Below are 23,742 nucleotides of genomic sequence, written 5' to 3' on the forward strand. Positions count from 1 at the left end.
TACGGATACTTCCTTCACTAAATGCGATCAGCCTATTTTTACCCTGTTTAGCTTGGGTTTATAGCACATCTAGGCTCCTGAGCTGTAAGATGCTGTGGGAGGGGAGAGGACTCGGCACCTCGCAGGAGAGCCTCGCATCACACAGGAGGGAGCTGCTGAGCCTGGGATAGGCATTTTATAAATCAAAAATAAATGCGTGTATCTCCATTGCCATCTATTCCTCTCCCACACACAGCTGTTTCACTTTAAATCTCAATTCAATGTGAATCTCAGATAGAAGAACTTGAAAGAGCAAAGTATGTTATCATTTGCAACCAGTCCAGAAAGCAGTTAATAAGGGAAATAAGATTAATAATTTATTCCTGAAGGCAGACTGCAGATCTCTATCTGCCTTGCCCTTCAGTGATTTTTATAAAAAACTATTAATGTGCCTGGCTCTACAAACTCATCAGTAGCACAGGCTGGACCTTACAGCCATTCTCTTCTGCTGTGTTCCCACCCAGTCAAGATGGTTGCAGCTCCAGCTCTGCCTTCACCTTGGCCATGTCAGACTCATCCACACAAACCCACCTGCACGGCATCCCTGCCTCCTCAGCTCTCGTTTCCTCTTGGTCCGTGGGCTCATACCAGGGCCAGCGGTGCAAACCCATGGATGCAGGATCCATCCCACAACCTATCACATCCTACAGCCCCTAGAGTGGGGTATACACCAGGCACCTCAAATTCAGGTCGTCTTACTTCTACAAGAACACAAACCACTTTAGCATGGTACCCATCACCCTCCTGCTCTCTCTGCCACAAAGGAGCAAGGGAATAGTTACTCAGACCGCAAAAGCTGCCCTGAAAACCATTTACACACAGCGCAGCAGCCACCTGGTAGCTGCTGCTGCTCTTACCAGCACATCACAGCAATTCCCTTCCCACACCACCAGTGCCCATGCAAATAGGTTTTGGGGACCCAAGTTCATCTCTTGATGTCCCTGCCAGCAGCTTTTGCGCATCGGCTGTCTCCAAGGGACACTGGGGAGCCCGAGGTGTCCCAGTGTGGGGAGCCCTCCCCATCCCTGCCAGCTGCTTGCTCTGCCCCCATCGGAGACAGCCACCCTGAAGAGAGGAATATAATCCTGGAATATATCCCAGCAGAATATATTCCTGGAAACCAAAGACAACAGAGCAGCCAGCATTTCAGTTTTACGATGGGAAGCACTTTGGGGATTGAGGGGAGTGCTCCTCCCTCCCCAAAACCACCCCCCTGTTCCTCAGACCTCTTTGGCCAGGGTTATGACATGGGACACAGGCAGGGGCTGGGCAGGGCAGCTGTGTTCAGGCAAAGCTGGAGATGCTCGCTAATTCATTTGATTAGTTACTGCTGAAGTGTTTTAGCAATTTTTCATTAGTTCACTGTTCCATTTGAAGTTACAGAATCAAGGCACTTTTTTTTTGTTGTTTTTTAAGTCATCCACTCCTATTACAATGTTAAGAAATATTTACTCCTCCACACTGTTTACTTATTAGGCTAAAGCACTCAATGAAAAATGAAAGCAGTTACAGATATCAAACAGGCAATTATCACAATCATGGAAAAATTAGTTCTTAAAAGTCTCAGCCTGCTGCACTGCTCTCCAAATCCTCCGACTGCGAGTGAAACGATAGTGGCGGGAACAAACTTTCCAGATGGGAACATCTGTCTCTCATTTGCCGCAGGGAAGAAAACACCAGGAAGATTAACGGCTCCAGAGTCCAGTGGAGCCCAGACACAACACGTACAAAAGGGATACCATTTAAAAAGAGACTTGGAGCAACAGCTCGGTACCAAAGATTTTTTTTTTTCTTTATGATTATTTTGTGGGGCTTCTACATACAGAGAAATGATATGTTGGGGGAAAAAAAAGAGCTTGTGTTTCACTTACAGGGAATGTATGTACAGCAAGAGCAAGAATTGAGTTAACCATGCTTATACGAATGATAGATGTCACTTTTACCACCTCAGCTACTTTTTAGATATGAAAAGTCATTTTAAAAGTTGGTTTTAAGGGGTTACCCCCAAAAGGTCTGAAATTGCACCCAGAGCAGCAAGCACAGCAATGGAGAGGGCAACTTGTCCCTCTGGGGTCCAGGGAGTATACACCAAGTTTACTCCAGAGAGTAAAAGGTGACCTAGCAGGTGGGAAACTCGCAGCTGAAGGATGCGCTGACCCAGCCTCCCCCAGCAATGCTAGCACCGAAAGTCCACTCTAATTAGTGTTCTTTAAACTCTGCCACTGTTCAGGGATCACATTTGGGAAGGTGTGCGAGCACTTCGCCCAGGCTGCAGCCTCGCAGCCACCCCTGCGCACACCCTACACACAGCCCACGCCAAAGTGTCGGGCACTGACACTCACTTCTGCCCCAGCCAACGTGCGAGCCGTGCCAGCCATCCTCTGCACTTCAACGCCAAAGCCACCAGCTCTGCCACTGCTCCACACCAGCATCGGGTACCACAGCTTTCCTCCCACTCTTCAGCGCTCCTCAGCAGCACTTTCCGATTGCAGAGGTACCCACTACAGCAACCCAAACCCTCTTCTTATTTCTAATTAGCAGCCTAGTTCCTGATGTCTGTTCAATGCCCACCAGTTTTGGCTGGTGTAAGCCCTCTCTGGAAAAGCATCAGCCCAGTGTATAGGGTTATATAATATAAAATACAGTTAATTCTGAAACAGGACCCACATGTTGAAAACAAGAAAGCTTCAGAACAGATCCAACTGCCTTTAAAACTTTTGCAAGCACTGGTTTTAAACCAAAGTTGGGCTAAACTCTGCTGAGGTATAAAGAAAATAATTTGTTACCAAAAATCCCATAGACTCTATAGAAGAACAACTGAGCACTGTAATTTTTGGAGTGGAAATCTTTTTTTCTTCCTGCTTCAGCTAAATGCTGTAGAGTAAATAAAGCTGCAACTTTTGTACCTGTAAAATTTCAGGCGACCCAAAAGGGGGAAAACACAGTGAAACAAGCTCTAACTTCTGAAAGCGTTTTCCACCTTAAGAGAGTGTTTGAGACAGACTTTAGGATATGATTTTATCTAGCACTCATAAATCCTTTTAAAACTTGGATAGCTGGCCATTTACCAAGCTGCTCCACCCGTCTCCTGCTCTCCAGATGAAGCACATACGCAGTAGGCACCATTTTGTTACCTTTCTCTCCTACCCAGCAGTATAAAAAAAGTGGTAGTAGCATCTTCTTATTGCTAGTTAGCTCTGAGGGGCTCTCCACAATTTGTAACGGTCCACAGAAATGCATTCACTGATTGCAACGGGCTTCGGAGCAGCACAGATGCTCGAGCAGGCTTCTAGGGATGGCCCCGTTGCAGCTGGGGGGACCCAGGCCACCACTGCGGCTCTCCATGGAAGAGTCTCTACGGGGCTGCTGCTGCCCTCGCTGGGCTTCTCTGGCCGCGGGGTAGGGGACTAGAGGAGCCTGGGGAGGCTACAGGGTTGCCTCAGCTAGGTGAGGTGTTCCCAGAGGGTTCTGGCTGCTCTGCAGCTCTTCTGCAGTGCATCCTGCACAAGAGCCTCCCGCACAGACGCTGCGATCAGAGGTGTCCGAGCAGACACAACATCAGCAGTGCTGCTCACTTAAAATCCATCAGCAAGACCGTGACAGTAGAGATCTACATCTCACCACCACTCAACAAACTCCATTTGAGAGTCTGGGACCCCACGCCTCCTCAGCTGCCCTACTTTCTTCTTAACAAAAGGGTTCAGAAAAGTGGAATCTGCAAAAAGCATTGCAGCAGCACCGCAATTGCGCGGCCCCTTCTGCTGGCAGCTGGCTGAGCCAAGGAGCCGCCGGTGCTGCACACAGCAAGGCCACAGCTCCAACCACAGCAGTGCCCACCGGGGATGCAGCCCACTTCTCCCTGCTGGGCTGCTGCAAAAAGCCCAGGCGAGCGCTGTGGGTCTGGCATTCCCATGGCTTCCCCAGGGGAGCCACATTTCCAACCCAAGCCCCTTTTCCTGGAGATTTTTGCTGGGTCCTGTGGCTTCCATACTGTGAGTCTGGTTCATTCCTGGAAGCTGGGGAGGAAAAGTGATGGTCTATTCTGAGATACCAGGCTAGCGACCCTTCTTTTTCACCACCTGGTGTTTTATATCCTAGTTCTCAGTTTCAACAGGAAAAATAAAGTTGTGGATGAGGAGGTCATTTTTTAGCCAGTTCTGTAAGGAACCTAGCAGATGTTGAGAAGGATGCTGCTTCTGGGTCAGTGCAGCGAGCCCCTTTGCTTAAAGGCTTCCCACCAGCAGTCCCCCTCTGCTCACTGCAGGATCAGTCCCTGCCTGCTCAGGAGCAATCATTTAGGGAGTTTCCTTTGAGAAAAGCACCACATCAAGCAGAGGCCATTTCACCTCCTGGTGCATTTTTAACCCCTGACTCCACGCAGCTAAGCAATGGTGCAAACCTCTGTGCCACAGAGCTCAGATGCCAATGCCACAGCCCCTGGGGCTTCCAGTCCTGCCCACCGCTGTGCCTCTGCTCCCTCTTAGCTGCTGGGAGCTTGATCAGTCACATGCAGCACCAGTTCCAATGGGGATGTGTACGAGTTGTTTTGTTTGTACAGAAGGTCCCACAGATCATTAAGAGTATCTTTTGGACCAACAGGTCCAAAAAAAAAATCCCTGTGCCCCAGACCCGAGGCTCCTGGCTGCATACTGTCAGTTCAGCACCCACCTGCTCTCCAGCACACCTTGGGGGGATCTCCCAAGGAGCTTATAACCACGATGCTCTGGAGATCAAAACCGCAGGTCTTCTGCTGCCCTTCAGAGCCCACAGGAAGCAGGAGGAGCATCAAGAAACACCACGAGCACCTCCCGCAACAGACAACTTCCCAGGGCAGTGGGAAGAGCACCCATCAGTGATGAGTGATGGCATGGCACGGACTGGCAGAAAGCTGCTGACAGCAGGGTTTGCTTGAGTTTTGTGTCATCAGAGAACCCAGAAATGCATCAATCACAGCAGCAACAGGAAAACACAAGCCTCCTTTGGGAGAGACAGCCCTTGTCTAGATAAGCTTGTATTTTCACCTGAGCATCCCTGAGATGAGAAGGCACCTTTGCAGCGATCCTGCCTCACCAGGCAGAACAAACACAGGCACTGTCTGTGACGTGGACAAGCTCTCAGCCCTGCTCAGCCTGACCAGCGAGGCAAGCACAGGCACACCTCACAGAAACAGACCGCATAGGGCAGAGGCGTCCCTGGGCACCCTGGAAGTTCAGGCACCATAAGGTAAGAGGGGAACAACCTGAAAATCATTAGAGGAGGAAATAGTCTCATTAAAAAATAAGAAGATGGATTCAAAACCACCACAAACTCCCCATAATATCACCCAGTAATTGATGATTTAAGAACTTCAAACCTGGGTACTGCAGATGTACAGGAGGAGGCTTAAAGTCAGAAGCTTTAAAACAACAATTTCAGAATACATCCCTCTCAGTCCTCCATCTTCCAAGCCCTGCTGCTTGATGATTTCGTTCCCACCACTACAGATCAACCTAAAAACCCACACTGACCTCAAAAAATAGCCAAGACTGAGCAAATACGGATTTCTTACAGCATCACAAACGCCTGAGCATGCGGGGGTCTGAAGCTAACGAGAACCAGTACAGCAGATCTGGCGTCTTAAGGGGTGAGGGTATCCAGCAAGTGGAAAATACTCAAACTGAGTAATACAGGAATTGAAGTTAAAAAGTCTATGCACATAAGGCAGACTCAAAGCACCAGCAGCCCAAGCACCGCTATCAATAACCAGTAAAGAATGACAGTTAAAAAAAACAAGGGCATTTCTTAAAGAAGTGAGAAGATCTCAAGGTAGAACACCACATTTAATCCATAACAATAAATTTGACCACAGAGAGGCACAAATAATACCAAGGACACCCAAAGCTATTACCAAAAGCCTAAATTAAACTAGAAAAAACCCAAAAGTGTTAAGCACAGAACAGGTACAAGTCCTGACCATCTGGAGAAGGAAGCAGTCCAGAAGCTCGTGGTCAGAAGGGCTAGTTTTGATGAAAATAATGCTCATTTTTGAAAAAAAAACAAAACAAAACAGTCCAACCCCGAACAAACCACTATCCAAGTTCTACCACAAATGCAAAATGAAGCAATCAAGGAAGGACGCACACAAACAATCCCCTTTGGGTTCCTGAACCCATACCGTTTGCTTTCTTTTCCAAACATAAAGCAGAGTCGACAGGGAGTCTCCCTTCTCTGGCTGGAGGCTGAAGAGCAGGCGCTCACCCACTGCCAGCCAGCTCCAGGGCTTAAGTTCCACCAAACTATGCCAAAATTTGGCCACACAGTTCAAGAAATCAAGGAGGAACTTGGAAAAGACTTAGGAAGTCTCTTTCATCCCCATTATTTACAACTTCCTAAAGTGCCAAAGTCCAAACCGAGGATCACAAGCGTCCCTCTGCCCACAGCGGCTTTACTACTGCAGCCCTCGCACTGAGGCTGGCAGTGCTGCACGCGCCAACACCCACCTTGCTACTCTGTCGATGTACATAAGGTAGCCAAGACTCGCTAGTCATGCCATAAGTCACGCTGGCTCTCTTTAGAGAGCATGCTTCGTTCACTTGGGCGCTAAGTACATTAACTGCTGCCCAGCTAATACTCAATCCCGATCGATGACACACATAGGAGCCCTGCCAAGATGACAATTCTGCCTCTTAAAAACACTCCCCACGTCACTATACAAATTGCTCTTTGCCTTCACCCCAAACCCAATTAGCCTGTGGAAAGCTTTCCACCATCCCACGGAGCTGGAAGCATAGGAGCAACGCATTCAAGGATGGGGTTTAGAGGCGTTTTGGAGCCTAATGACGTAGATGGGCACCTACACACCTTTAGGAGCGAGGCCACCGGCACGGTGCTAGCACCGGCAGCCAGCATCTCCTGCTGAGCCCAGGCATGGAGAGATGGGGGTAGACAGGATTGCTGTTAAAGCTCACTACTTCTTGCTCCCTTTGGGAACAATCCCAGCAGAGATGGATGCACAGCAGTAACTCTGTGGTGCCTCCTTCCCCTCTCTCTCACGGGCAGCAGAGGTGGAGATTTTCCATGGATAACCTCTGGAGATTCAGTGATGCACAGGGACCACAGAGGGAAGGTGCTGGCTCAGCTGCTGATGCACTTGCTTTCAAAGCATCACACTGCAACACAGCACAGAAAAGACTTTCCAACTTGTCATTCTTAAGGTTGTCCTAAACCAGCTACTGGTAACCTGCGTTAGCTTGCTCACTGCCAACTGGAGCACAAGGGAAAGACAAAGACTATGCTAACCAAGAAGCACAACCACCAAAACTGCAAGACCAGGAAATAGAGAGACTACACTGCAAAATCCCCCCCAAAACCCCCACCAAACCCAAAGTTTGTTCGAAACTGCAGTCTTCCTCTCCTGGTCACAGCAAAGCCTGTGACACGGTGCCTATAAATTCCCCCTAATGATGCAGCAGTGAGGCAGAGACCCATCTGTGCCTGGGCACAGGTGAGACTTTTCACTATCATGTAAGTGCAGCCTGCCTTTCAATTACATTCACCAGCCCATTAGGCAAATTAGATTTGCATATGAGAGGATAACTAGAAAGTAAAGAAACAGACCCTGAAGTAAAATACATTTTATAACCTACATATCCCTGGGAAGATACAGACAGTAAGTTTTCTACTCAGTCCAGGGCTGTGTTAGATGTTCATGGTCTCCAGGTTTCTGTTCTTAGCACTTGGCGTGGTTTTGAGGACAGCATCTCCACCACGCAGAACTGAAGCCAGACAATGACATCTGCATATCCTGCATATACCCACCTCCCTAAAAACATGCCCATTTCTGCAGGACTTTGCATCATTTGCAGGTTCTGCCTTGCAGTATGCGCTTGATAGTAGATTAAAATATTACTGGCCCCTGAGAATTTAAATTGATTCCACCTGGTTTTCAATAAATATACCACTAAATGACAGCACCTTTATTTCCATCACCTTAAGAAGGTGAACCGGCACATGCAGCCTAGTGGTATGGGATTACACTGGTGTCCCATGTCACCAAGGACATTCGTGTGGACTAAACTGTTCCGCTCAGGTGATCCTGAAGAATTAATCTGCCTGCACATATCTTTCCGCCCCCCCCCCCCCCCCCCCCCCCCGGTGAGTGTATGCAAAACAGAGACAACCTAGCTCATCTTCCAGAATCCAGATGGCACTTGCAAACCTTGTCTGTGTATCAAATGTTGTTTTTTAGATCAAGTGTCCCTGGTTGACAACACAGAACTTCACGATGCTATCTTTAGAGAGGCTTCTCTGCAAAGAAACACCCTTTGAGCATACGTTACAGGGAATATGCTAATGTGGCAGGGTGTTTTCAGCGGACACAAATATATCTGTTTCTGGAAGCTCAGATACCCCAGAACAAGCTGAGCCTGGCTGAAGATGAAGGGTCATCCAGCTCCTCTTTTAACAGCAAGTCCTTACAGAAAAGATGCATCAACATGTTAGGATTGCAGAGAAAGGTTAACGTACACCACTGGGGAGCTGCAGGGTGAGCTCACAGCAAAGTCCGCTCACACACAAGAATTACGCTTACCAAAAAACCCTGCTAAATGAGTTAAAATAGCTGAAAACAGCAAAATCCAAGACTTTTCATTCCTTTGTTTCTCCTCCAGGTTTAAAAGATTCTTACCCTACTTTCCTGTTCATCTAAATGCAAGGGTCTGATAACAAACCAATGGATTTCTTTCTCAAGGTCTTTATTTCCTCCTCCAGATTTCAAGTAAAGATAAAAGTAGCACATGCAAAGTAACTTCTTTTTTAAAACCAGCCCGTTAATAAAGAACAAAACTCTACAAAACTTTCAGCTTCACACATTCCTGAGATGGTAATGTGACCCTCCACAAAAAAAATTATTAGTAGTTGATAAAAATAATACCCTCACCCCAAAAACCCCACCACCCTGAGTTGTTTCCAATGCTCCTCAGCTCCACCACCAAAAAGCATTACCTGCATTGAAAAAGCATGAAACCCCCCGGGACCTGTACACGCTCCCACTAAGCAGCAAAATGGCATTACAAAAGCTGGGAGAAGACAAAGGCGGCTGCGGAAACAGAAAAGGTTATGATACAGCTCATCCCCAGGATCAGAAGGTGACACCAACAGCAGCGAGGTGGCTGAAATAACCCTCCTGCCCGCTGCTGAAAAGAACATTTCAGAACAGTGACATCAGGTAAAGCAGCTTCTTCTGAAAAAAGAAAGTGATCCAGGAGGTAGCTCCTTCCATATTGCAGGCGCTCACAGTAAACACCATATGGCCTGTTAATTTAATTAGGGAGAAGAAACCCCCTAAGTTTGAGATTTGACTTTGAAGGGTTTAAAAAAAGTATGAGGAAAATCGCTCAGGGTACTCTGTTAGGTTGTCTTGCTAGCTTCACCCATCCCTCCAACCCGGCCTGGCTGGTGGCTCTCCCCACGCCACACAGCATCCCTAAGGGGCTGATTTTTGTTTGTTTGGTTTGGGGTTTTTTTGTGTGTTTTAGAAGTCCACTACCAGATGTGCACCACCTACACTGTTGCACCTGCCTAGCTGCTTCCCAGGACAGGTCTGTATCAGGAAGGAGGTACGTGCAGTAAATGATCAGAGTCTTTCAGCTAAGCCCATCTTCTCAGATACCAGCCAGAATTTTTATCTTAAATCTTTCTCGCAAAGTGTGTTGGCAGCTACCACCCATCGGGGCAGGATGGGCCTTAAGGTGGAGGTCGACCTGACAAATGCCAAAGAACCAATGCTGAGACGCAAAGTCTCGGGACAAGTCCAGTCCCTGTCTGTAAGTCTGCATTTGTAATCCTGAGGTCACCCACCCAAGCCCTCAACCAAGACTTCTGTATCAGAGCGAACGCTCGCTGCAGCATCTACTTCCAGACTAGCAAGTTGCCTAAAGGGGATGTGTTATCTGAATAAAAAGTTGTTCTCCATTTCGAACACGTCCTCCATGTATTGCTCTGAGGAGAGAGGGGCGCATCTAGGATCCTTTCCAGCTAGAAGTTTGATACAGCTATCTGTACCGCACCAGGCGATGGCAGCGCCAGTGTTACACCAGAGCACCCTGCCAGGTCTGCAGCTGCCCGGGCTGCCCAGCACATCACTGCCAGGGAACAAGAGAGATCCCATGGAAGTGGCTGCTGAGGCACCACCAAGAATGGAAAGACACAAACCCTACCAATGATCTAGGGAACAGGCTCACAAGCCGTAACGGCTGAGGCTTGCAGGGCTTCGATGGACTCTCCACTTCAAGCAGCCTGCTCAGCCCCAGGCGGTTGCACGCAGCACCTCGGTCACGGTGCTTTGAGGACCATCACCCCCAGCAAGCTGCTCCATCAGGAGCCACCAGCGCAAGCCTCACCAGCTGCAGCACACCCAAACTCCCTTTGGGAGGCCCAGCGTGTCGCAGGGGAAATCCACCGTTTCTCCACAGACCGATGAGCAGGGCTTTGTCACCCACGCTGTTTGGATAAAGCACAGAGGAAAGCTACGCCTGATGCCTCCAGCATGGACACGAGCTGCCACTCCAGTCCTGCCGGCACAAAGTAGGTCAGGGCTGTGTGGGCTGGTCCCTTCGTCATGGGACAGGACCCACCTGTACTTGTCGCTGGAGATGCTCTGTGCCTCCGCAGAGCAGGTTCACTTTCAAGCCCTAGGTAGGGCAGCAAGAGGCGTCCCCCCTCCCTCTGCCTTGTTATCAACTGCAGCACATCTCGCCTCCAGGCAAACCAAGGCTGCTCCATGCCACTCTGCCAGCAGTAAACCCAGAAAAGATTTTGGGGGCTTTGGGGTTTCATGCAACCTGCTGCCCTGCAGATGAATCGTACCAGGAGAAACGCACATTGTTCCTAGAATTTTATGACCTCAATTGGTGTGTAGTTTCTTTTTGGCTCCTCTCAACCGTTGACTACACTCACAAATTAACAACCCACTTGTTCAATTATTTTTTCCTTTTCTATCCAAACCCGGGTTGGGATCTGTGTGTCCCTTTAATAGGTGTGCTGCAGCAATATGCCAGAGACCAGAGTTTCCCATTTTCTAGTAAAAAACCCCTCCAAATAACCAGACATCTAAAGTCCAGCAGACTTCTTCCTGCTAGCAAGAAAACCTCCTCTCAGGACACTGCAAAGATTTAATTCACTACCAACTGCCCTCTGGTTATTTTACATTTATGGGGTGGGGGCTGAAGAAAGGAAGAAAGCAGGGAGAGGGTGTAATTAGCTTTGCTTGTAAAACGTTCATCCCAGTTACAATAGCAACTGGAGCCTATCAGGGGCTTAATAGATTTCAGGGTTTTGTTTCTTGCTAGTGCTGAAGTGTCTGTGTGGGGTGGGGGAATAAAAAAGGGGAAAAAATATATTAAAAAAAAAAAAATCAATAAGTGGATCTTACTTCTTGCCACAGCCCCATATGGAAGTAATCAAGCACAAGGGTGGCAGCTGGGGCCAATAACAGTCACCTGCAGTTGAGGGACGTGGGGGTTTCGGATGGGTTTTTAATGCTAATTTCCTGGAGAAACAATGAGGGAGCGGGCGCGGAGCGGCAGCCGAGGGCGGATGAATAGGGACCAGCCGGAACAATGGCTGCACCTGGTGCTGGGAGCAGCGGCACCGAGCCGGCACGCGGCAACAGCGCACCGCACATCTGTTCCCCGCACAATAACCCGCTCCCCCGGACGCCCCGCCAGCATCCTAAGTAATACCGGGTCTTTAAACATTCACAGCTTGCCGCGGAGCAACAGGTTTGAGCTGTTTCGGGGCTGCAGCGTGCTCCTCTTTGCCTGGTTTGGGGTGAGCTCAGTGATGGTTGTCAATACTTTTGGGGCTTTCTTGGGTTTTTTTGGTGTAAGAGATGCCTTTGAAAGGGATGGCTATGCAGCATCCCACCATCAGGTTGTGGCATCCTGTTGCTGGAAGGAAAACTGACTCTTGGCTCTGTAGTTTCTATAGGACCAGAGAATAACTCAGCTGCAGATCTGCAAAAATCCCGGTTCTTCCACATGGTCTTCTGGCCACCTGCAACTGCCTGCCTTCAACAGCACAAGTCCTGCTGTGGACACGAAAGACAGGAGTCCTGCAGCCAGGATCACGCCAAGGAAATTCAATACATATTCTTCTAAAACCTTAAGCTTGGCTTATAAAAATGCCACTGCCCAGCCCAATAAAAGGCATGATAGTTACACTTTAAAATGCTTTGAAACCTCTGAAATCGCTATTGTCCTTTCGGACATAAGCTGCTGACACACAAAGCTGCACTAAGGTCAAGGTCTTGCCTCAGAAAATTGCTTACAGACCCAGGAACTGAACCCAAGCCTCTCCGTGTTGCACTTCAGCTGCAGGATCATCACTCACCAGTTCTTCCTGGCTTCTGCTTTTGCTCTAAACAAAGGTTTTTCCAGCCGTTCCCTGAACGCTGCATGTATTAAGACAGTCTCCACCATAAAAATAAAAGTTGAACAGGCTCCCAGAGACCTGCAGTGATGCTGCCCCCAGGGACTGCTCTGGAGTGTCTGTCGAAACGCATTTCATACCTAGCTTCTAACATGCAATCAGACACGGAAATAGTCACTAGATGCTAGGATAAAGGCGAGTTTACAATCTAGCCCAGAACAAGTATAGATAAGCCAGCTTTTGTTATGGGAAAAACCCCATCAGGCAAGAGATTATGACCATCTCCTGTCCAGATTTAAGAACTAGCCAGCATTGCCTTATATCTGCTACATATGCCCAAGTCCTCAAATGACTTTATTCAGCTATCCAGCTATACTATAAACATACATGTCAAACAAATCTTGTTCTTTGTCCAAACCTTAAAAAAAGCAGAGCTGGAAAAAACAAGAGGCCACCTGGCTCACTGATCCCAGTGCATAGCTGTGGGAGAGCCCTGCCTCCTGCAAAAATACTGCCGATAGTTACTGCATTTATGGGTCAATTTGGGGACTGAAAATCTGGTTGCCTTGAAAACTCAGCCTCTGAAGTCAAAACATGCTCTTTCCCTCTTTGCCTACTGACCCCCAGCGATAACCCCTACAAGCCAAAATCCACCACGAGCAATGTGCGACAAAGCCCTGGAAAGAGCAACAAAATAATTTGGGACTCACACGCCATCTGACAGACAAGGCAGCACTAAGAAGTGAAAGCCCACTCTCCCAGGGACACCAGTCCTGTAAGACGAAGAGAAACAGAAGAAAAAAAACCACCCAAGAGCCTGACCCACGGTTCACGTGAGAAAAGCTCCCTCTGCTTTTGGCTTCAGCAGGTTTAAACAAGCCTCTGCAAAAACCAGCAGATGCAACTTGCAAAAATAGCAGCATCTTGGAAGCAAGCAGGGGCCGTGGCTCCAGTCCCCAGGCAGAGCAGAACCCGACTTGGCAGCGCTGTTTTTGGCCTTTTCACTATTAAATGGAGTTTCTGCTTTTTTCCTCAGGGCATACCCTGTATAATAGACTTCTCAGATTAGGGTTTTATTCTCCTTGCCTTGAGTAATTCTGCTCCTTCTTCAGACCCTTCATATCCTTCACTTGGCTTACTGCACCTTCCTGTTGGCAGTATTTGCTCAAACTACCATTGCTTTACCCCTTTTACCTTGTTTCTTACACTGGGGTCTCCTAGTTTTGCGCTATTTGCAGGTTTCTCTAACTGGTGGATGTGCTGGGGTAGGGGTACTTGGCTGGGGTGACCCACAGTCATTTAGGTGAATTCTAGATAGTCCCAAAAATGAGACTAAACATCTTTTCCATATTGACAGTAAAAATCATGCCATCCAGCAGACAATTTGGGGTGGGGACGGGGGAAGCCTTCACTTGGATGTGCTACCCTGTTTAATACAAAATTATTATGATAGGCCACCGAGTTTCAAGCCACTGTCTTCCCCAAAATACAACCACCTCTCTCACCTAAGCACTCAGCTCATCAAGCACCCTGAATCTTTTCCAAAAATAGAGGAACCTGAGAAAGAAAAATAAAGTTTCCTGCAGGGTTTGAGCAAGACACTAGCAAACTGGTTGTTTAAAGGCCAAATCATGCCACCTTGACGCTGACAAAACTTCCGTTTGCTTCATCAGAGCCTGCCTTGCAAAGGGACCACAGGAGCAGATGCTCCAACACACTGCACTGCGTTCACAAATTCGGGAAGTCTTTGGGAGAGCTGCAGCAGAGGAACACAGCTCTTTGCTTTTAGATATCGTCACACTCCGTATGGCTTTGCTGGAGATCTTTTGGTTTTAATTCCCCCTTTGTGCTGATGCACTTTGAGAGGCTGAAGTCGCAGAGCATTAGGCAGCATGTGCTCCTTCTGCCGCCTCTCCAGGGACAGCCAGGGATGCATAGGAGCTGTTTGGTGTGTCTGTAGAGGCAGACTTACAACATATATCTTTTTAAAAAAGCCTATACCCAAATGCTCGCATGCTGCAAGAGAAGGAAAGCCTTAAGGTGCCATATGCAGCGGCAGAACTGGACGAGCGTGGAGCTGCAGCCCATGCAGCAGCACAGCACCCTGCCAGGGAGCCCAGCCAGGCTGCACCACGCTCTCCCTGGGGAAACCCTGTCATTTGGCATGCTTAAAACTAACCCGGACAAAGCAACAGCAAAGTGCCCCAAAGGGAATCACCCTGCACCAGGCAGCCTTGCAAATACTCCTCTCTTTTCCCAGCTTGATAGCAAGTCATCCTCAGCCACATTTTAGCTCCCCAAACTTTGAGTGCTGATTTTGGTGCATCTCCTGTAACTGAGCAGGATTACTCTGGCACAGAAAATGGACTGTGAGTACCGTCACGCAGGGGCCAAGTTCTGCAGCAGGGGGGAGAAAAAGCCGGTAATATTTTGCGGAGTGCACACCTGGGGCAGTGGCTCAGCGAACATGCAACAGAAGGATCTTTACAAGCTACTCCAGAGGGCTGGAGGAGCAATTTCAACTGCTGAACATTCCCAAAAAACAGGGAGGAGGGAGAAAGCGCAGGTTTAAGATACATATAAAGGATTGGGAGATTACAATGGAATAAGAGAGAATACAGCAGTCTGCAGCCTGACAGTGAAAATATACAGGGCAGGGAAGCTCTGTTCTGGTACCACAAAATTGATTTGAGATATTTAGATGCTGGTAGCATTGGTTGTTGCTCGAGGAGCGCAAAGACAAAAAGGGAGCAGCCTCTGCCACAATGCAGAGAAGCACTGAAAACACAGAGAAAATTGAGGAAATTTGGGAGCCGATGGAAGAAATCCACCTCTGCAGATTCACTCCCCCAGCTTCAACATCAGCATGCAGAAATGAGAGTAAGGCTAGGCACCACAGAAAAACACCTTCTGCTAAAATACACAAAAACCTTCCTGCTTTTCCATTTGCCCAGAAAACATTGAATCCCAGCCTTCTGCTCATGGGGAGGGGGGAAATAAAAATACGAAAAAAAATAATAAACCATTCCATAGCAACATAGCTCTAACGCAGCTTTCCTCTGAGAGAGTTCAGTATTTTTTCAGCTGCAGAATCCACGCATGCAGCCGGCTCCTCTATTGAAGTTTTCCCCCAGCAGAGCCACTGCAGTCGACTGGAGGCAGGCTGGGTGGCGAAGCGCTGCGGACGGCTGCTCCCACCCTCTCCCTCTACCTGTGCTCAAGGTTGAGGCTCTCCCCAGAGCGCCAGCAAAACCCACAGTGCTCTTCAAACAGACTTGGTGGCACGGCAGCTAAGCATCCCCCCGAGCATCCCCCACTGCCCCCAGACATGCTGTGCCCTACCCAGCCCCGTTTAAAAATAGACCCATCTATTGCTTACCCTAAACAGCAATGTTGCAAGGATCCAGCTGCTGTTGAATACACCTAGTTTCTTTGAAATATAAAGAAAAGCGCTCTTCCTCCTCCTCCGCTCGTGATCTTCGAGCGCAGCCGGAGCCCAGCCTGCCTTCTCCTTTCATTAGCTGGACATGCGTCAGGTCCCACACATCTGCGATTTCTCACTGCCTGGAGCCGCCTGTCCGATTCCAGGGAAACACAGATGGATCCCAGATGGGAAGGTCCTGCCAAACAGACCAGCTCTCCACCTTGCCAGAATACCCAGCTTAGAGGCACACACCCTCGGCTCCCTGCCTGCGCCGTGCTGCTGCCAGGCTGCTCGCCAGCTGATGTCACCAAGCACACACCTACCAGCGCCTGGCAGCCGGGCTGACATTAACTTGTTAAATACACGTAATTTGTTTATGGCCGGCAATAACAGCGAGACAGCGGCAGCGCGGTGAGAGGAAAGGAGGGCTTTGCTGACACAGGCACTGCGGGTTGTTTCCACCTGAGCGACCCTCCCAAAATCCACTCTGCCTTACGCAGCACGGCATGTAAACCAGCCTTCCTCTTAGCCCTCGATTTTGCAATCTCAATAGCTGTTGGGTAAACTAGTGAATTAATTTTCTGAAGGTTTCCCCATGCACGTAAATCTTCCCTGTGAACTCCCCTCCAAGCCCCAGCGACAGAGTTTACAGCGCTGGAAAGCTGGCATGTGTTAGCAATTAGAAGCAACAACAAGATAACAAGATACTGATGTTGCAAGGGTACCAAACGAGGACTGGAAAATTCAAAGGAAGAGCAATTAAATGTGTAACATATTACTCGGATCGAAGAGGAAGTGTTAAAGGAAAATGTAAATCTGACATGTTTTATATGGGGAGTAAACTCCACCAGGGATCTCACAGCAGCAAGGGAGGCTCTTAACAGCAACACACCGGACACAACTACTTTGACCATTTTTCCCCTCCCATTAACGCACAGACATGGCAGCTCTGCCACCTACAAACCTGAATTTTGAACAGCTGCTCCCTAACATGCGGCGTGAACAACAGATATTAACTGGAGGCCCCTGACTAATCCCATCAGCCCAGCACCATTCAGCGCAAGCTGGGCGCTGGGGGCACATGGATTTACACAACAGCATTCCTTGCTACGCTGATGGGCGTCCCTGCCTGCCTGCAGCACTGCCCTGGACAAGGGGCAGCCACCCCTCCAGTTACTGTCCAAACCATCCTCCTCCCACAAAACCACCCGAGGAGAAGGACCAAAGTTTGCATTTTGCTTGCAGACTGTGCACTGGCACATTTTAAGATCTCAGGAGGGATTCACGGCTCCAGTCCATATTTCTCTGAGCTGAGCAGGTTCAGGTCTTGATATAATCCTTCCCAAATCTTTGCAGGCAATGCCACCGCTTCCTCCAGCTACTTCTTCGAGAGCCAGTGATGTATGTACCTTGCCAGGACAGCAAGCTAAAAGCCTGCCATTGTCCAAGCCGAGGGATGCTCTTTTTTCAAAAGCCTAGAAATCACACAAGCTGAATTCTTCACAGTTGGTGTAAGCGTGACGGGATATTTACTCGCTCACAGACAGCGAAATGCTTCGGTTTATGAAATTTCCAATGCTTTGGTAGGCTACCGCTAACTGCCAAGCTATGCCCATAAACCTTCTAGGAGTACTGCCCCCCTGGCATCCCACCTAACTCTTCGCCCCCTGCTTCTCTGCCTCTTCCTCCTGATTTGTTTAAGGTACTTCTACTTCCCTTTGGGAGGGAAAAAAGGCTGTAAAGGGAGAAGGTTTTTTTTTAAAAGTGCTTTAAAGGAAGTATTAAAAAGAATTCTGTGAGCAGGCACGGCACACATTCATCAAAACACAGGCTACCATCTCCTCCTGCAGCGGCCAGGTCCGCTGGTATGGGCAGGGGGCCGGATGGTAACAGTGGGGAGGATCTGGGCAGGGGGCTTCCAGCTCTGGCAGGAGCAAACGAAGCTGCTGCAGCCTTGGCTGGGTGAGCACATTGCTCAGAGAAGGGCAGCCTGGCTGCAGGCAGAGGGGGCACAGTTTACAGCCGCCCTCCCACCTCCAAACTTCAACTAAGTGCAGCAGTTTCACATGCTTCAGTTTTAAAAAAAAGTGACTCTCAGTCAAGTATCGGCACACAGATACCTGGAGCGCCCTGCGAAGCAATGCTCAGGCAGTGGCGTGGGCTGGGAACAGGCAGACTGTGCCGGCAGATCTGCCCGCACCTCCTGGTACCCACTTCTTTCTGTGCCCCAGTCCCTGCTGGTAGGGCTGCTGGTGCGGCTCCTCAATAAAGCATTTAAGATCAGAAAGTTTAGCTTGCTGGGGCTTCTGACACTTCTGATGAAGGTTGCGCAAAATACTGAAGCTCTCAATATTTCATAAGCTGAGATGGAAAAACCATCTCTAAATTATACAGACAATGAAGGGAGACAAAAACAAGCAGCTCCATGAGCACCAGAATTAATAAAGTTATTTTCCTATGGACTTGCGTCTCATGATTTGCTCCCCGGCGCCTCGCACTGTGAGGTCCCCAACAGGAGCCCTCCCTCAGCCAGGGTCGTGCCAACAGCAGTGGCTCTCATGTGGATTCTCTGATGTCTTATAAGAGGCAAGCTCATGTTGCAGCTTTGCCCCCAGTGGAGTTGGTACCAAGCAGATGGATGCTGCCCTGTGCTTAAGGCACTAAGCATAAGACACCACTGTTCCTAGTCCAGCCCTGTCCCGAGATCACCAACCCAGCCTGAAACCAGCCAGTGAATTCAAACGCTGACCTCAGTCTGAGCACAAGAGAAGAGGGGGATGCCATATGACGAACAGAAGATGCTCGAGAGACGTAGCCTGGGAGCTGCCAGGTCTCTGGGTCAAAGTCATCAGAGAAAGCCCTCTTACAAGGTACACAGGATAGCCTGGGGTCTGGGGGTTTTATTCAAAATACTTTACCAGCACTAGATGTTCCTTCTCCTTCTTTTTTAAATTAAGGACCTCAACAGCTTGTAAACGTTCCATGCTACATAAACAAAAGCCATCACTAACTACGACAACTGGGTTGTAACTACCATTTGTCAACCCATGGCAAATAAATATTTTCCCTTTTTTTTTTTTTTTTTTTACAACCTAAAGTAGTTTGAAACATCAAGAACTCCAGCCACTCCAGTATAGTTACAACAATTCAACTTTATAAACCTTTATGAAGATATACACACTCTTGGCCATGGTGTCCACAGGCCATCATCCACCAAAACCCCAACATCCTCAGGAAAGACACCCCCACTTCTGGCTAGAGGGGCTGGAATATGCCAGCCCCCATGGCTCAGACTCGTGGTACGGAAGGTGCACATGTGGTTTTGGGCTCTCAAACCATAAAAACCTAAAGGTGGGGACATTGGGTGCACTGAGCAGGAGCCACTGCAAAGCCTCCTTTGAGAGGCTCGTTGATTGTACTGTGAACGTGACCCACGTGCCTCAGCTCAGCCAAGCCATGACCCATCCCTAAGCTCACAGCCGGCAGGGGCAGGTCGGTGGAGCCACAGGCAAGCATGCCACAGCCAGCTGGGCTCTCCAGCAGTGCCAACGCAGCAGCTCCCATTCCTGCACAGCGAGCCAGGAGAAAGCATCCCGCACACTGTGCCCTGCTCAGCCACTGCCTTGGCAAACAGACTAATAGAAGTTTGCCACTAAAAGAAGTGGCACCGCACTAATAGAAGACACTGAGGTATGTCATCTACCGACCTTCAGCAGCACCTCTACATAACCAAGAGGCTAGCCTGCTCGCCAAATATGCATTAAAATAGATTTTGTAACCCAGACTTCACCGCTACAGTGGAAGGAAGGAGGACTGCAGACAGCATGGGGAAAACTGCTTTCCCCGGCTCGCCGCGTTAATCTGCTTCTGCTTTCTTCTCCTGGGAATGTTCCATGGAAAGAACGATGCAAACAAAGTTTGAACACTGGGAGCTATTGATACCTGCTGCTAAGTGTGGTTTCTGAGGAAAGCAAGGAAATCTGAAGAATGTTTCCAGTTTCCAGTGGAATTTTTATGCCTATCACAGCCCATTGCCACAGCAAGCACAAGAGACCCAAACTACTTCTATTCCACCCACATTTCATGACATGTTGTGGCTTTATTTTTTTGCCTGCTGTGTTCTTACCTCGCAAAGAAGCTTCACTCATATTCAAGGCAACCCTGGAAAGCCTTTGCCTTTTTAAGTTTACCACTTTCCATCACACAGAAAAACAAATCCAAATGCACCGAGGCAGCCAAAATCATTTATCAGGCTAAATGGAAACCGTAAATTCATGCTAACTGGAATCTGATGGAAACCAATTGGGATCCTCCTCCTCCTCCAGGCTCAGGTCTGGCAGGAAAGTCAAACATTTTATTGCCTTCTTTATGCCTTACTTACAAGTCAGCGGAGCCAAGAAGGGACTGCTCCCTTTGAAGCGATGCTGGTGGGGTTGCAGGGGAGGCTTGCTGACTTGAGTTCAGGCTCAGCAGACAGAGGCATGTACACCCCCCCCCCCCCCAAACAGAGATTAGACCTCTCCATTCCTAACAAATTTATCACATTTAACAAACATCCGCTTTTCAATACATCCATTATTTAAATTAGCACATGGCAGATTATGTTAACAAGCTTAATTTGTCAAGTAAATCTAATCATATTGCCTCCTTCAGGAGTGAATGTGAGTAGTGTTTGGCTTTTGTGCCATTTCAATACTGCCCAGCGACAGGAAAAAAAAAAAAAAGTATTAAAAGCTGGCCCTTAACTTGCGCTGGTAGAATTTACACCCAGAACAACAACAACGCCCAGATACTGCAAAAAAAAAAAAAAAAAAAAGCGGGAGCAAAGGTGCAACAAGGACTGCAGCACAACCTAAAGAAGTTACTGAAACTTTACTTCTGTAAGAAACTATGGACTAGGGTATTGTTTATTAAGATTTATGTTAAGCCCAATGTAAAGATTAGGCAACAAAAGATAAGATAACCGCCAGGTGTCCAGGATGCCGCTTGTGAAAGATAAGATCACCACCAGGTGTCCAGGAACCGACAGAAACAGGACAGACCTGTTATATAAGGACATATGAGTGAAGGGTCAACACCTCCACTACATGAACACGAAAGTAAAAAAAAGTATAAAAAAGGGACTGTTTGAACTGCTCAGTACGGCAGTTGGCGAAGCGCAGACTCCCCTGCCGTCCAGCGCTGTCTTTGCTCGTATTCTACTTGCTGTAATTAATAAAAATGTTAATTGGATTATGATCTATCGTGGTCTCAATTTATAACAAACCAAACACAGAAATATGGAAAAAATGAGTAATCCTATTTGGAGAGAGTAAAATCCAGCCCGCAGAGGATTAAGTCTGGTCCAACAGCTCTGCAGCCTGACAATATTTTCCAGATCAATAGCAGTGCTGTTCGATTATGGAGATCTGTTGAAATGCATACATCCACCTCCCTCCAGTTGTGATGTTGGTGATGCTTGTCTTTAATTGCCCACACCCCAGGCTGGGGATCAGGAGCCTTTCTGGCTTTGGAAGCTGTGCTGACAGAGCTCTGTACTGCAGCTGGCTTCCCTGATACTTTGAAAAACCCAGTTACCTGCCTAGATCTGACATTTTTGCCCGAGTCCTTACAGGGCCATCCCCCTTTGGCATGTATTTATGGTGCAGACAAGCTCTGGAAGCAGAAATCCTCCTTTTTTGCAGGTAAGATGATGTGCTTTGACAGCTGTGTCCCAGATCAGGCATGCTACTCTGGGCTCCCAGTACTCCCCACTACCTCCCCTGTGGAAGATCTTCTAACAATTAAGAAAACACATATTAAAGCTTATCAAAGCAGGACTTGTCAGCAGAACTTGTGTTTTCGGTCTCATCCCAGAAAGAACAGCATTTACAATAAAAAACAAGCCATAAAATGCAGTGATAAATCCCAAGCCTCTTCCCTACAGCAGGGTCATTATACCCCAGTGGGCTTCCTGCACCTCCCTCCACCGGTGACTTCCCTCCTGCAGGCTGTGACTTTTCCCCTGATAATGGCTTTTCCTTCTTTATCTTGGGTCTTTTAACGGAAGCCTTTCCCCTCACTTCATCCTGACCTTCCCTCTCCGGTCCCTGGGACTGCTGCATCTACAAGTACTGTGAGGCTTCTGGTCCTTGCCTGGCCCTTTGGAGGAGGTGGTACCTCCCCATCTCACTGCCTAGCCATGTCCTGGCATCGGACAGCCACCAGAAGAGGTTTATTTTCTCATTAATTAGTTGTCAATAACCTGGTAACCTTGATTAAAAATATCCAAATTTCTCACCCAAACCACAGCCTCCTTTTAAGACACTTTAAAAAACCCCAACCCTCTGTTGTTTTGTTCATTCTGTCCCATAAAGCCACCAGTTCAGGATTTTACGGAAGGCTTTTCAGTAGCATCCCAGTTTGTCGGCTTTGCAGGTTTAGCACTGAAGAGGGTTCCCTCCCTTCCAGCCTCACCAAACAACAACAAAAAGTTATGTTTTAAGCAGGTTTTATGGGGGGTGTGTGGTGTGTATTTTTACTTTTTTAAACATTATTTTTTGCAAAGCCCATCCTTGCTAGCTCCCTCTCCTGCTGTCAGTTGGGCCTTTGGACCTAACAAATGGTGGGTTTGGGGAAAGAAAAAAAAAAAAAAAAAAAAAAATCAGAAACAACCCAGCGCAGCCCTTTGCGCCTGGCCCGGCATTCCAACTCTCTGCTCCCGGCTCCACCAAGTCTGATTTAGTAGCACTGCTGGGAGCTATTAGTTTACGAAAGAACCAGCACGCCCACCCAAGCGCAGACGACTGCGAGAGGCTCCTCTTACACCACTGCCATGTGCCTTTCATTCTGCCCGGAGAAGTCGGAAAGGTTGCGGTTTCGCTTAGGGCAGGAAGCCAAGGAGAAACCAGCATGGCAGTGAGCGAGGAGAGCGCAGAGGTCAGGCTGAGAAGGGCTGGATTTCATCCACACCCTGGTGCTGCTGCATGAGAAAGTATTAATTAATGGGATGCTTATTGAGAGAGTTCAGCCTCCATCAGATCTTCCTTTTATTCTGCCTGTTGCTCCTCATTTCCATGTCCTGTAACCACTTCTTCTTTCAAAACCCTTTTTCCCTTTCCACTACCAGGCTTTTAATCTCTTTTCTCACCTAATTTCTGCTTCCACCATCTCCCAGCCCCTCACCTACTTCCATCCCTTCCCCGACAACACAGAGAAGCCCCAGCATCCCCAACAGCTGATCCTGAAGATCAGCACGGTCATGCTCAACCATGATAAGCCCACGGCATCTGCCAAGCTCAGCCACCTGCCCGGGTATCTGCAACCTACCCAGAAACAAAGCATACATCAGCCTCCAAAAAACACACCGCATGGGGAACCACACAGCCATTCCCCACACGCTGCTGCCGCTTCTCCTGGTGAGCTGTGGGCACTCTCCCTCGGTGCTAGGAGAAGGAAGTAAAGCACACTGCTTCCCACCCACAGTTCATGTTGCACTGGCGTTACAAGGCAGAGAGAGCAGCCGGCTGCTGCTGGGAGCCCCCAGCCCCACACGTGACGAGCCTTGCGAGCTGCTGCTGCGTGACATGCAGAAGAGTGAAGCATTAAGTGTAGAATGGGAAAACCAACAACTAGTGTGGGTTATGCATCCCACCAGGTCTCCTCTGTGAGGCAGAAATAACAGCTAGATTGAGTGACACGGGTGGTAACATGCAAAGTCTTCCAATAGCTGCCAGAATTTCGGCAGCTCATTATCAAAAAATGCCTGGTTTGAATGTAGGATAGTGTTAAGTCCCTGAAAGTGAAGATCAGCTCTGTGGTGGGAGAGGCAGGGAGAACAAAAGGAGCAAACAAGCAATGAAGCATGATTTTAGAGACATTTGGGTTTTGAG

At 48.4% G+C, this 23,742-nt stretch overlaps 1 protein-coding gene across 5 annotated transcripts in view; it reads right to left on the reverse strand.

Annotated features, from left to right (window-relative positions):
- CBFA2T2 (CBFA2/RUNX1 partner transcriptional co-repressor 2) overlaps positions 1 to 23,742 on the reverse strand; it is a 66,373-nt gene that overhangs the window by 25,915 nt on the left and 16,716 nt on the right. The window contains exon 1 of one of the 5 annotated variants that reach the window (XM_027812008.2): positions 15,827 to 16,118. The exons of the other annotated variants lie outside the window; for them this stretch is intronic. The gene's annotated coding sequence lies outside the window, so the exon portion shown is untranslated. Of the gene's footprint in view, positions 1 to 15,826; positions 16,119 to 23,742 lie in introns of those variants that run through there. 5 annotated transcript variants of the gene reach the window in all.

Source organism: Falco cherrug, chromosome 10, assembly GCF_023634085.1.
Source record: "Falco cherrug isolate bFalChe1 chromosome 10, bFalChe1.pri, whole genome shotgun sequence".
NCBI lineage: Eukaryota > Metazoa > Chordata > Aves > Falconiformes > Falconidae > Falco > Falco cherrug.